The 15,265-nt window shown below is 37.5% G+C and overlaps 1 protein-coding gene across 3 annotated transcripts in view; it reads right to left on the reverse strand.

Annotated features, from left to right (window-relative positions):
- The window catches only part of il1rapl1a (interleukin 1 receptor accessory protein-like 1a), a 128,748-nt gene that overhangs the window by 83,888 nt on the left and 29,595 nt on the right, over positions 1–15,265 (reverse strand). The window contains exon 1 of one of the 3 annotated variants that reach the window (XM_051119548.1): positions 14,753–15,134. The exons of 1 other annotated variant lie outside the window; for it this stretch is intronic. The gene's annotated coding sequence lies outside the window, so the exon portion shown is untranslated. Of the gene's footprint in view, positions 1–14,752; positions 15,135–15,265 lie in introns of those variants that run through there. One more of the 3 variants, XM_051119550.1, reaches the window with a different exon arrangement.

Here is a 15,265-nt window from a genome sequence, read left to right on the forward strand (position 1 = left end):
AAAAAAACTTGGAACAACGATGTTGGATGGTTTTGAAATTGAAGAAGAAATTGAGATGGAGTATGCCCTACCCTACTTTTTTTAACCGAAGTACACAGGCGAAGAACCGCGCAACCCGTTGATCCCCATTGAAGTCAGACTCAAATACCTTAATGTGTTTTCGACAAAAGCAGTGGTTTTCAAACCGGTCCTGGAAGCACCCCTGCCCTTGACATTTTGTATGTCTCCCTCATCTAACACACCTGATTCAACTCATCAGCTCTTTAGTAGAAACTGCACAACATGAATTGAGTGTGTCTGATAAGGGAGACATACAAAATGTGCAGGGAAGGGATGCTTCCAGGACCGGTTTGAAAACTACTGGACTAAAGAAAGAAAGACATAAACATCTTGGAAGACATGGGGATGTGTAAATTATCAGGAAATTTTCATCCTGGAAGTGAACTTCTCCTTTAATGCTTTTCAGCAAGCATTTACACAGATACACATGGGAGCGTTTGAAAGCCGTGTCTATCAGCAGATCTGTCTATAAGCAAATATATTAGGGATCCGCTCATAGATACGGCTTCCCATGTGTATCTGTGTAAGCGCTCGGTGAAGAGCATAAAGCGATGATCATCGCAGCCAATCGTCTGTTAAGCGTGTTAACACAATGGTCAATCAGCATTTCCCGCTTAAAATGTTAGCGGGAAATGCCGGTGTCATCAAAAATGTTTAAATTGACAGCATTACTAACAACCACCCAGAACACCAAAGCAACATGCTAAAAACACAAAAACACTTAGTATACATTTTCATCTGATTAGCAATCTTTAATATGTTGGTTTTCAATATACTACGTAAAGTGGATAGTTCTTGGATAATTCTTGATTATGATTGGCTGAGCTGCAGTTGAAGACATTGTAAAATAGTCTATAAACACACCTGTGACCTCATTACATCAGTATTACTGCACCGAAAACAACAGTGTGTTGTTTGGCATCCATTCTGCTAGACGTTGCTGAAGAACTTGGTGGAAGAACTGTTAAATTCATACATTTTTGTTGCTTTGTTTATTTTATGAAACCTTGCCAGCTATAACAACGTCCCTTAGCTGTTGTAAAAATCAGTGTAAACCATGGCTTCTTGGGGCTTACTGCTTTAAAAACACCCCTCAGAACACCTTAGCAACCACATAGCAACATAATAAAAAACACTTAAAAATAGCAACCACCCACTCACATTTTATTCAGAACTGTACAAATCTAGTTAGTCATACTGACCACATAGAAACACTCAGAATACCTTAGCAGCTACACAGCAACCTTGATTATGATTGAATTGATTAATGATTTCAACCCACTAAAATCACTCAGAATACCTTAACAACTGCCCACCAACCCACATATTGTGTGCAGTAAACATACAAATGTAGATGTCTACACTGACAAATGACAAATACTGATTATTGACTACCTTGCCCAGCTATAAAATCTGTTTTTGCTTTTAGTGTAGGGGTAATACAAACCCCAATGTCAAGGAGCAGAAACATACAAATCTACTATAGTTGTTCAGACTGACTAAACTTTCCAACTTTGTATCAGTACCTTGATATTCAACAACTTTTGATATCACTAAATTAAAATTAGTTTAATTTTGACCACAATGTATTTTCTTATCACCTGAACCCTTAAATTTGCCTCAAATTTCACACATCATATGTAGCAATACATAATATTTCATAATGAAAATGGCAAATGCCCCCCCAAATATGCGCTTGCGTGTATTTATTATAATTTTCTGCTTTCCTTATACTTCCTCTATGTACAAAGTTCTAGCAATAATCTGTAAAGTCTGCTAAATTAATTTTTTCTGGAATACAGACATTTTTGCCTTCTTACTTTCTCCATATATATGTATATGTGTGATACGAAGCTAAGAGAGATACAATCTTCAAGCATTTCTTTCTTGGTCAAATCATATTAAAGTATGACTTCTTCTTATTTTATCTGATTTCTCTGCCTTCCCACGAAGCCACTCAATCACCTTAGTTCTGTGTTCATATTTGAAATCTATTTTAATCTCAGTTTGCTGTCTGTGCACAACGTCCATACAATTCTCCTATTGGAGAGGTAATAGCAGCCTGTTTTCAGAGGGGGTCCAAACCATTTCCACTGCAGAATAAGCACACACTGATTCCGTTGTCCTCTCTCCTTTCATGGGTGTTTCTAAAGCTCAAATGTTTGAGTAATGTAGGGCACGCACGATTATTAAAAAGAACTCTGGGTGCGTAACATTTTAAGAGAATTAATTAACAAACTCGTTAACAAAGAGGTCAGAACTAAAAAAAAAGATAGGCAGTAATGATTTAGTGTATTCATCTCCCTTTAAAGCGTAAGAACAAATGATGAGAGCGATCAGAGGGGCCAGCTCAATATCTGAATGTACGTGCAAGTGTCTGAAGTCTATTGAAATATTGAAATATTAATTAATAAAGAGGCACAGAGTTTGGTAACTGGATTCAAAGGCAAATATATATATCGATGGTTAATGAGGAACATGAACATTTTTTCCAACATATTTTAGGTATTTTAGACAATCCAACAATATTTTAGGTAAATAATACATTAAAGGATTTTAATTGATCTAACTGTTTTTCACCATTTTTAACAAATGCTTAATATAAATAGCCCTACAGTGTGACAAATACATTTGTCAAAACACAAGTACTACATACACATGTCAAGCACCTATAATCACATCTGTTTACAGCTTTATTCGAAGTCTCCAGCTGATAAAGCACCTTAACATCATTTCAGGTTCATAATTCATTTCACAGTCCTGTCACATGACTCCCCCATGATGCACTGCTTCTGTCACTTTAACGCAGACCTCTAAATTACTCCCTGCAGCAAAACGGTATTCTTGGAATTCCCTCCAAGACTTGTTATATCTAATCAAATAATACCTATATTCCCTGCTTCCCGTCTTTTTTCAAATAATTAATGTAAACTTAATAAGTGTGTGCAAACCCTTCCTCTTCATCCGTAATTATCTTACAATAACATTCTACTGATGATGAATTGCATGCCAAATTCAGACACTGGAAGGCCTAAATCCCATCAGGAACAGTAGCATTTAAGAGGTTAATAGACTTTATTTTGTGTGTGTGTGGGAGTGTTTGTGTGTCCGTGTGTGTGTGTGCGCGTTAAAAAGGCAAAGGGGTGAAAGAGAGAGAGTGCTCTTGTGATCTCTTTAAAGGGCTTATCATCCCTCTCCCACACATAATCTCAGGGTTCTGAGAGAGAAGAGAGAGAGAGAGAGAAATGAGAAAAGGTAGAATATAAAGATTTCACATTTTCACAGCCACCAGTTAATGCGTATGAGATCACTTTTTACAGCTTTAATTAAAGGGATAGTTCACCCAAAAATGAAAATTCTGTCAACATTTACTCGTCCTCATGCTGTTCCAAACCCGAAAGACTTTCTTTCCTTTTGTGAAGCATTGTGAACATTTCTTAGGACTGTTCTGGAACAGACCCATTTAGGCAATTGACTAAAAATCTTGACATCCGCCCTTGGATGTTTTCATCTAAGATGCAGCAATGTCTAAATTGTGAATTAATCATTCTTTCAAGTCAGATCTCTTCAATGAATTGGTTAATCCATTTCACAAAAACGGTCTGAGTGATTCTTTAACAAATCTGATTGTCAATTCAGCTCAGTCAGTGAATCACAACTTCAATCTGTTCATTACAATATGGGCTACTTTTTTATGGGATATTTTTGATTCTTTTATGGTGATTTACCATCCATTTTAAAGCTTAAAAGTTCCTGTCCACATTTAATACAATTGCATAGAAAACAGCAACCAGTGCAAGTAACAAAGAGCTGTCAGTAATAATTATTTCGGTAATCGTGTAATCTGTCGATTATTCTGATGATTAATCGAGTAATTGGGTAATTATTTATTTATTTATTTATTTGTGGTAATAAACACAGACCTAAGCGTATAATAGCTTTTAAAATTGATTCAAATACATATATAATAATAATAATAATAATAATAATAATAATGAGGCAATAAGTAGCTCAAATAAAGTATCAAAAGCAAGTAATCATATGATTTTATTGAACAAAACTGTTAAAATACATAATATATTATAAAGAATACGATTGTATTTACACTTACTGTACAATCTAATCCTTGTTTAATATTGACTCAACAACATTTAATTCAAATGTCCACTTAATCTTTAATATTTGGCCATTTCTTTATGACTGAAATGCTACAGCCACTGTAATTTCTTGAATATGTAAACATCAAAACATGTAAACTCAGAGTGAGGGTTTAAACATTTATTTTGAAATCACGATAAACGTTGGCATACTGAAAAAGATATTTATGTATTCGCCTGTGTTTGCATTTATTTATTTAATTGCATCTGAGTATTTTTGAATTCACAATAGCATTATGCTTTATTATGGTTTTTAAATGGGTTTAATATATCACGCAGCCTTGGAAAACGGTCTAGTAATGCATTTTATGGATTCCTGTCCATGGAATGTGCCACCAGTATTTTGCCAGAACCCAACACGGGAAAAATGCAATTTTGGGGATTTTTAAAAATGGAGTACTTGCATTAAATCAAGGAATCGTGGGTTGTGACTAGAAGGGATACAGCTCCAACTTGAAACTAACAATGAAATTTAATTTTCCACCTATTAGATTGTGTTTTATTATTGTCTACACCTACCCCAACCCTAAACCTCCCACTATACAATAATGCAAAATAGTAATTATTGCTGTACAGTGTGACAAAAATTACGCTATATTGATGTGCGCATGTCCAGCATTTTCCCTTCTAGCTTTAACCGGAATGGTGACAGCCCTACATAAAAGCTTGCTATATCATAAGAGTAAGTAAATAACAAACTCTTCCTTTAAATTACTACATAAAATGAAATATGGTCAACCAGATCTTACAGGAAAATGTAATTATTTCACAAGGTGTTGATTTCGTATGAATTTGCACGGTGTGAATCATTTAAAAACAAATTTTTAGAAAAAAAAAAAAAAAAGCATTGAAGGTCCACCCTTACACACCCTAAATATGTAACTGGGGTGTAAGAAAAAATAGGTAAATTATACATAATTTATATATTATGTACCATATAATTTTATTTGCTCTTCTGCATATATATTTTCAATTTCATTTGCCTAGAAAAGTAACAACATGCCTCTCCTCAACAAGCTGCATGATTCAAGGTAGTACAAACAAACAGTGTGAGATGAGTTATGAGCCATATTTCAAGCCTTAGGGTTAACGCTTTTTTAAAAAGTGATGCTAGAGATGCTCGACTTAGCAAATAACACTAATCATCCCCAATCATTCAGTCACCTGTTAAATCACACAGCCACCTAATCGTCTGCCAGACTGAACACTTTTAAGATCAAATCAGTCCTTATGAGCGCTGCTTTTTTTTTGCCTCTCACAATTGGCAATTCAATCACCGTCCAGTTAGAGGCGTACACAGAAGGTCTTCCTCATTTCTCATTGCAGCTAATATCCACATACACATGTACGGTCGCTCACACACATGCACACGGACAGGCGTGTGGCGGCGGGCCCAGCTGTGAATGATTGATGTGGTGATTTTATGATTTAATCCAATTTAAACTCTCCACATCTCCAGGCCTGACAGTCAACACATTTACCATGCGGTAAATATAACAGTGCCCCTGGAGGAAGAGTGCTGCGTTATGAACAGAGATACACACACCGTTAAAAACCCCCACACACACACGTACGAGACAGCAGAACGAATGACTCAAGGACAACCTGAGCCACATCTATATTCAGACAGTACATATATGACGGAGCCAAACAGACGTGTGTGCATGTGTGTATTTGTAGGTGTGGGCTCGTATTTGTAAAAGAACGAGGTGGGGGGAAAAAGATAAAGACCAAGCCGGTCTTTGTGGACTCTATTATTTATTGTGGCAGTTCCAGCTTTCTCGTGCCAGCCAAATATCAGAGTAGAAGTCGAACACGCTCGGGGGCATAAAGTGTGTGTGTGTGTGACTGCAGGAAATGAGAAACAATAAATATAGACTCAAATATGGACTCCTGAAAGATTTTTTTATGACACGGACTTGTTAGTGCACATGTAACCTTGACTACAGGTGCACTACCCTCACTATACATCACACCCATGAAAAAGTCAGAGAACACTCATATAACGGTCTTTCCGTGCCCTTAGCGTGAATTGAAATTCAGAATATTGATCAGGTGTGTATGAGGTTTAAGAGGCTTGCAGACTGTTCACACTTCACTGATCGGCCCCGGCTAACAAGGGACCCCTGAGTACTCTTCCATGCTCTGCGCTGCTGATGGTGATTAATTATTGAGTATTACTGCTCTCCTACACCACCTCCAGACACAGCACCACTAATCCCCTCACCAGACACACTCATTCTCAGTCAGGAGTCCAAAAAAAAAGACAAGATAATAGGTGGTCAAAGGGCCAGCAAAGATAATGGATAGCAATGGGAGAGAAGAAAAGTGCTATGTGCAGAAAACGTAAGGTTTTTCAATTTAAATTACGTCTGACATGACTTTACATGATGAAAGGTGTGTATATCTGCGGGGCTTCCACTCTTACTGACTATTGCAGTTGTTTTTGAAGCTTGAAAAACATTGCTGATTCGACATCTTCTCGTTAAAGCGCTGTGAGATTTGAAGGCCGTTACTCTCACGCTGGCTACAGAAGAACATAATGATATTTATAGAAAGATTTTTATGCTCACTGTAGAATTTTCAATGACTTTTGAGATTTAATTGACTTCCATGACTTTTACAGGCTTGGAGATCACTGGTTTATAATTCTCTGGTTTCTCATGAGTGGGGAAACCTGCCACTGGCATATCATGAATGGATAAATTAGTCAAATGAGCTATTTATGCAAGAATCAAACTACCCTGCAATGCATGAAAAATTACAGCTTTGTGGGCCATTCTACAGAATTGGTGCAAACTGCTGTCCCACAACCAAACAACACATTTAAAAAGCATTTAAGCTTTCAAATCTTACATGTTTACTAAGATCCTTCTATTATCTATTAAAACCCACAATCATTTTTAAAATATCAGTAAACTAACATATATAAAATCATTTTTTGGGTGCCTTCAATCGGGAGGTGGCTGTCATGAACCCGAACTCTAACCCCTAAATCTCAATAATTTTTTTATTTCACTCCATTGTTGTTTTTAAAAATAACTTGTAAGTTATGAAACTTTCTGTAAAGAAAATGTGTCCCAGATTTTCATGTCACTACCGAAACAGTGTATGTTTTAGTCCATTGGCTGAGACTTATTTTAACTACACCCCTACATTTATGATCAGGAAATATTCCTGTGTCCCTCTCTCTCAAAGCTACAAGGTGTGAGTAGACAGGCCCCATCATTGTAAGGTAAATGTATTCAAAAATCTGAAATCTGTGTGAAACTTTAAGGAACGCCACTAACAAACATCTTTTTTCTGCAATAAAGCACATTTCCTTGGGGTGTTATTCCATAACAATTAGTTTTTATGTGTGTACAACTGTTCAGAACTGTGCTAGGTAACCATGCGCTGATTAGCATTTTTGAGCAAGGTTCAAAAGTATCTAAAATGGTCACTACCGAAATGTCATCATTGTTTCAGTAGTGACAAAAAGGAACACAATCCTTTAATTGAGAAAAATAAACAAAGTTTTAGTACAGTTATGCAAATTTGTAGTATTTTGGTATGTTTTTGAAGTGTTTTAGTATGTGAGTTAATTCTATAATCTGTAATATGTTGTGGTCGCTACCAAAACATTATTGTCACTAACGAAAATGTGCAGTCACTACCAAAACATGGGATGTTTTGTCAACAATAAAGTATACTGAAATATCAACTAAGATGTCATGATAGTGTTTGGTTCAAAGCATATTTAAACTAATGAATCCCTAAGTTTGAAATCAGTATGATTAACTTTATGTCTTTAACAACGAAAAATTGGATTCAAAATACATCATGAATTACACTTGAAATACTGTTAAAATTGTAATTGTTATTGATTTACCTCTCAGACATTTTAATAAAATAGCAAAAAATATATTTACAAGGTAGATGTAAGCAAAATCTTAATATAACCCTTCTTATTAAATTTATATTACTGTATTTCGGTAGTGACAACTTTGGGGAGAGGACAAATATTCCAAAACTTTCTGAAAATACAATACTAGACAATTACTAGAAATGTGTACCTTGGATAATATACAATTTGCATACAAGATTTGTGGACTAAACCAAACTGAATTGATACTAGCTGTGTATGGATGATACTAGAAAATTATACAATGTGTATATGCCAGGAATTAGAAGCATCGTGTTTTTAATTACTAAGTATTTTTATATTCTGACTCCAGCGAATTATATAATTTGTTAGAACAATATAAAAGAATCTTACCATTCTAGTAGAGTAGGCTGTGCTAATAAGCTTAGAAATTAGACACCAATTATGCCAAATAAATAAATGGTGAATTTATTCAGAAACAGATGCTGTTGTGACCTAAACATTTTATTTGTGTATTCAATTATGTAGATCTACTTTTGACAAATTTGCATTAACTATGACTGATGTTCCATAAAAGCAGTGTTTCCAAACACTGGTGCACATACATAAAAAAGCGCTGAAACGATTTGTGTCACAAAAACATGACATGAAATGCAGAAGTGAGCCGTGGGGCCATAGCAATTTGTATGTTAATTATCAGTTTCAATCAATACATTCTAGTTTACTGTTTGAGTTAATATACAATTGAGAATACTATTGTTGGCTAAGCCGTTTCAGTCTCCTGCTTCTCAGTCTTGTCTGCTGAAAAAGACCCCAGTAATCTCACAAGTATTCCCTCTTGAGTTTCAGAAGAGGCACTCGACGGCTTCTCAACCAGCAAGATTTGCTAAGTTGCTGCAATGAAACGTCAGAGATTTCAATATGAGCTCCAACTTTCTCATCTAATTCTTGCCAAGTTATCTGAGCCATGTCATTCATATTAATGGCTCTGTGCTATTGTATGTAAACAATTGTCTTACTTGTCTGATTCTAACAAAAGATGAATTTTAGGAGTAAATGAAAAATAACTGAAAACTCCATTAAGCTTCAAGTGTTCATGAAAATTGCTTCTGAGCAGTAACATTTTATGCTCATAAAGCCTATCTGAATTTACCTCATGTGAATACATTGTAATTGAAGAGAGAGAAGAAGAGACAATAACTTCTGCAAACATTTAGGATATCATTAACAGAAAAACCTCACAAAGACAAAAAGTCCAATAATGTCTGGCAGTACACAGCATTATCAATGCCATTACTCAGCAAATGATACTCCAGTGTCCCAACCAATCCAATTCCAAAAATACTTATAACAGCATAGTACATTTTTAACATAGCCAACCTCTAGTTAAATCCAAATCATACCCTATGGCTGTGTTTTGAATTAGGCAACAAAGTGCAGCAATAATTTCATTTTCAGAAGGACATACTTGATACTCACTAGCTAAAAGATCTGACATGTTCATAATATGCTTTGGCTAATTTTAATGAACACTGTGTCACGTGCAACATCCTACAATTGCTTTGTTCAAAAGTTCAAAAACCACTGCAATTACAGCCTATTATTATTTAAAGCTTGTAATTGATTAATTAAAAATGAATATGTAATGTGGGGTCTGAGACCACATTGGAAATCTTTTTCAAGCAAAAAATGAATGATACATACTTAAGAGGTCTAGTTCACTGCTGAGCAAATTTGTCAAATTGACCATGTGAATTCCTTTGTACAAAAGGTGAAATTGTTCTTGCATTTAAGCACAAGATGTTCTTTGGAAAATTCTCGAATCATGCTGATCATCAGGATTTTCTTGCGGAGTTCGTGTCAGCTCAAGTGCTGCTGTCATTAAAGCAGAACAAACCAAATACGAAGACATTCTGCATGTCATTAATTTTCCAATTAAATTTTCCCCCTCAAAATGCTATTCTACTACAATTTAAAATTAAAGTAAAGTATCGCATTGAATTGTCACTAGCGGTCTGACTACAGAACCCCACTGTCCAGTGTGTTTAAATCTGTCTTTTTCTCTGTGTTTTCCTCTGGGAAATTAGCATTCTAGCTCACTCCAAATCTTCATCCTGACCAATGCTTTCAGAATTACTGTGATTGTCATTATGGAACTACTTTTCTAACCGATGTCTAGGTTCCTGACGTAGTTTCGCCAATGTAAATGACTGCATCATCTCATTTACAAGGAGAGGACTGAAAATTGAGGCAGATTCCCAATTCTATCAAAGGATGTCTGCACAAGAATCCATCGCGTTTGTCATGAGCTTATACTTCAAGGTTAAATGGTGAGAGAGAGTCAAAATGAAGCTTCTCTCAAACTGCATAAGCCACATGAATAAAATCAACTTTGAGGCCAGGTGTTAAATTTTACCATCGATCTGAAATCAATAATGAATATATGAACGAACATTGGTGTTTCAGAAGCATTCAGAGCAATTTCATGAGTAAAATCAGTGTAGGAAGTGCTGTAAAAACCGAAAACTCTAGTTGTACTGCAGACGCCCTTACATATGAGACTAAATTGGGTCTACACCAACACACACTCGTACGGATTCACACACTGCAGGTTTCAGTACTATTCGGTGAGAATCAGTGAGGATTCTGACAGTTTGACAGTCTTAAGGGAGAGAGAAAGTGACAGTAATAGAGAGGGAGAGAGCTAGAGAAAAAAAAAAAAACAAGGAAAGATTACATGTCAGACTTCATCAGCAACAGGAAAAACAGCGGTAAATGAGTTTGTGTGCATGCATCAATGCGACTCGACTTGCATATTCCGCGCACACAAATATACAAATAAATGAACTCATTGTATTTATTCATTGCCGTGTATGTGTTGTTTGTACGTCCTTCAAATTGAAATTCCCTACATGTGTTATGAAAATACAGGATGCTAGATCTCTGTTGCGAGACGCTTCACCTCCACAGGTGCGCTCCAAACGTAAAGAGCACTGACAAGGTCAGGAAACCACGGTGGACTATCCCAAAAGACCAGCAACTTCTCACCAACCCAAATCAATGCATTCCCTTCTCTTATTACTAATCGATCACCATTCTTTTGAGACCCAATCAATCAGCATGGAGTGCAGGTCACAATCATCACCAGGACGAGAGCTGACAAGAGCCCTCAACCCAACGAATTCCAATACCAGCCATTCCCAACAAGACAATAGAGAATGAGCTTATTGTTTCAATCATCTAGCAATCCACCTGAGTATCCTCTACTCGCTTCCTGACTCGCTGTACTTGACTTTAATGGCCTGAGAGCTCAAACTGTTTTATAATGAGGGCTTTCCCACAGCATACTCTCCTCATTATGCACACAAACACACACATACACACAGATAGCGACAAGCTTCTTATTGATATTGTGCCCAGTAAAGTGGTCCCTAAGAAACCGGGAGGGGGGTCTCATGAGTGCGTTTTATTCGCCGGGAAAACAATACAAGTATATTTCATACATGTAAACACTCAGGAAACCTACGAACTTCCACAGTTAACCCCATCCAAGATTTGAGCCACTTAACAGCAATGGCTGGCTCTGCAACAAATTCAAAAGCGCAACACACACAGAAGTGCAACATGGAGTTCAATTTGATTGTGGATTCTGAGAAGCAGGCTTTAAATTACACATGCATGCTTTTATCAGAATGCCACAGACGTTACTTTTAGCCTCCCACAGATCAGGGGCATCAGTCATAGTGGTTTTGTCGTTTTAGTGATACGTGAGTTGACCTGCTGATATATCAAGGCAGAGAAGGTTCTGACAGATGTGTTGTAGTTCATTGAAAAAGGGAGCTGTTCTTTCAGCACCACTCACAGTCAAATGGCCACATCACATCAAAGTGTATTTTAACATGTACTGGTTCTTACACAGATTCTACTTCACAGATTTTATCGACAAGTGGCTAACCGATGCCCCTGGCCACTCAGTATAAGCCCATGACAGAACATGCCTTGTTTATTAATAGGCCATCCAAGTGCCTCCGGTAATGGCATGCGCTATAGCCAGATCTCTTTGGAAACTTAAGTAGGGAAGTGTGTATTGGTCCATCTTCAAACTCACCCTAGGCAATAGGAGCCCCACCATGGGGCTTGATGCATTCTTTATAACCGCACACACAACGACACAATAAACCCGGGCTGTGCCCCATACCACATTCAAACCTGAGTGACAGTTCCTTTAAGAGGAGTCAATGGCGCTGTCAAAGACAATTTTCGCCAACGTTTCATCTGTGTATTCTAGGCACACGTTTGGGGGAATAAGCTAAAGTAATCATTAGCATTAGGAGATGGGCTTGTTTATACCAATAATGCATCAAATGGAGGAAGTCCATGCGTTCGGTTGAGAATTTCTGCAAGTGGCACGAGGTAAAAAAGGGCAACGTTAGGTTATGAATCTGCATCCGTGACGAGCGTAATCCTCACGCCTTGGGTGTGTTCTCACATGAGTCTTGGATTGTAACAGCAACACTAGGCCAGCCAAAAGGCTTTTCATGCTACGCTTAACTGGGTTATGACCACTTTTAACCCTGGGTTAAGCAACTTTCACACTTATTTCGAAAGAGGGTTAGTAAGGCTTTTAACCCTGGGTTATGAAGCCCTGCTTTAGGGTTTTGCAGTGCTGACATTTAATAAACTGCTGGTATATAGTGAGAAACGATGTGGTGCTGCAATATTACAGTGAGTTATTTAGCAACAGAGATTTTAACTCATTGAATATTCATGAGCTTTGTATGTGGCATAAACTTTTGTGTTATGTTTAGTCTCCACGGTGAAGAGATGCATTAACCAGTGATAATAAGAAAGTAATGTTTTTGCTGTGTGTTTTATAAGGCTTAAGACAACCAGGGAGACGCGCTGTATTTGTCCAATCAATATTACTAACCTCATAAATATGCAAATACGTAGCCAACGTCGACTCATCGTTTAAAAACGTACAGTGTGAAATAATAACCCAGGATTAGGTTTAGCCAATGTTAAGAATGACCCCGGGTTAACAATTTCAAGCATGGGAAGCCCAATAATGCGGTTTTAGAATGCTATGGCAGGTTGTTTAGCAAAAGTCAACCAATCATAAACTAAACAATTGCTTGCCTCATTAAATATTAATACCACATAAACTTGCACGCACTTAATTTAAGCTTCTGGAAAATGTTTTCTCTAAAAGTGAGGAAGAAAGAACACTGGTGTGAAAAGTTCACACGACAGGTTGCGTGCAGTATTTGTCCAATCAATGTTACTGACCCCATCAATATGCAAATAAGAACGATAACCCGCTGTTCACAAATGTGAAGAGTGAAATTTCATAACCTGACTACCCAGGATTAATGACTAACCCAGGGCATTAAATGAGGAGTGGGAAACATTTACCAAGATAACTCAGCAGGGATTCAGTTAACCCAGGAATAAAAATGACCCTGGGTTTACAATTTCAAGTGTGGAAAGCCCACGAGAGGTCTAATGTGTACCAGCCGGTGTCGGCACAGATTCTCATGCGCACTCTCTCTCTCGCTCACTCTCTTGCAGACTGTGATCAGACGCCACTGCAGTGTGTGTGAGAGAGTGAGTGTGTGTGTGTGTGTGTCTGTGTGCGCGTGTGTTCTGTCCGTACCATCGCAGGAGGGTGCAATACTCCCGCAAACACCGCCTTTAAACAAGCAATCTCAAACGGTGCCGCACATCACATCGCGTTTTCAAAATTTATTTGGAGTCAGACAAATCCAAAACGTGATTACATATTACAGTGGTTTACCAACAGACCGCACAACTGGAATAAAATGTTAAACCAGTCGTTTTGTCAATAATGAAAAGCCCACGATTAAAACCTTGTTTTGCGCGTATGAAAAGTCCTCTACTCTCATGGAGATCTTAACTGATTCCCACCTGAATTGCTGTTTTAGGTGTGGGTAAATCCTTACAACAAATATATGTGTTATATTTAGCCATAAATTACAAAAAGAAAAAAACTATATAGATATTTGCGTACTTGTAGAACCATTAAGACGTTTCTACATCGTACATTATTTTTTGTCAGTAAAGCATATCTAATGCTTTACGTATTAGTTTGTTTATAATTCTCATTAATCTCAGTGAAGATTCTTATTGGAGTCGCATACTGTAATACAGTAGCCTAATAAGAAACATCCTGCCCAGACACCTCACCTTGATAAGTAGTATAAAAGTAGGACAGCAAAAAAAGAGCACACTTTACTTTTATATAATTACAGCTATATAATTATTTTTTTCGCATTGAAAATAATGAGATGGGGGGTGAGGGGTCTTGTGTATTATAGTCACAATACAAATAGATCCTACTGATAGAAAATAAGGCTCATTGTCTTCTTTCACAAAACATAACTGCCCATTTATTGTATTAAATTTACGTGAAATATGAGCCGTACATATTGCTGACAGGTCTCACTTTACAATTCTGACTTGATGAAAATGAGTTGTCATTATTTAAACGTCAAACTCCACATTTACTCGATTTCGATATTTTGTAAAGGAGAGAGCATCTTCACGAGCCGAGGCAAATCAACTCGCCGCCCCCGCATCACCATGAAACCTCTCCAAAAACACACACTTCAAACTTCGCATGGGTAACTAAAACAGAGCTCGAGCTTACCGTCAGCCCACGTCCAAAAATTGATCCGCGGTCAGTCAATAAGACACTTGGAAACGGAATGAACGCGCATCACGATGAATGAGGAATCTGACCAAATCATCCATCCGAACAGTGAAATTCACCAGCTGATAGTTTATTCCAATACAGACGCTGCCTTTAGGAGAATTCAAAGGATTTCCAGTTGTCTCTATGACTTTAGGACATCATAATGCATTAAGAACTCAAAGGTGCTGAAGAAGGACCCATGGCTTGACCGCGCGCCCTCGTCCAGCGGACAGTCGGTCGCTCCTGCGCATTCCGTGGCGCGCCGTGCGCTCGTCGGTCAGAGGGATGATTTGAGATGTCTCAGGTATCCGGCAGCTAGAGCTCCTGTGGGGGTTTCCTCTTCAAGACGGGCTGTGTGCGCTCGCTGCTATGGGAGAACTCTCCATGGTCCTAAAGTCCGCCACAAAATCAAGCCTGTGGTGGGCTGCATGTGTTTAAGAACATCTCCAGTTAAAGGAATAGCTCATC

Source organism: Labeo rohita, chromosome 9 (assembly GCF_022985175.1).
Source record: "Labeo rohita strain BAU-BD-2019 chromosome 9, IGBB_LRoh.1.0, whole genome shotgun sequence".
NCBI classification, from domain to species: Eukaryota; Metazoa; Chordata; class Actinopteri; order Cypriniformes; family Cyprinidae; genus Labeo; species Labeo rohita.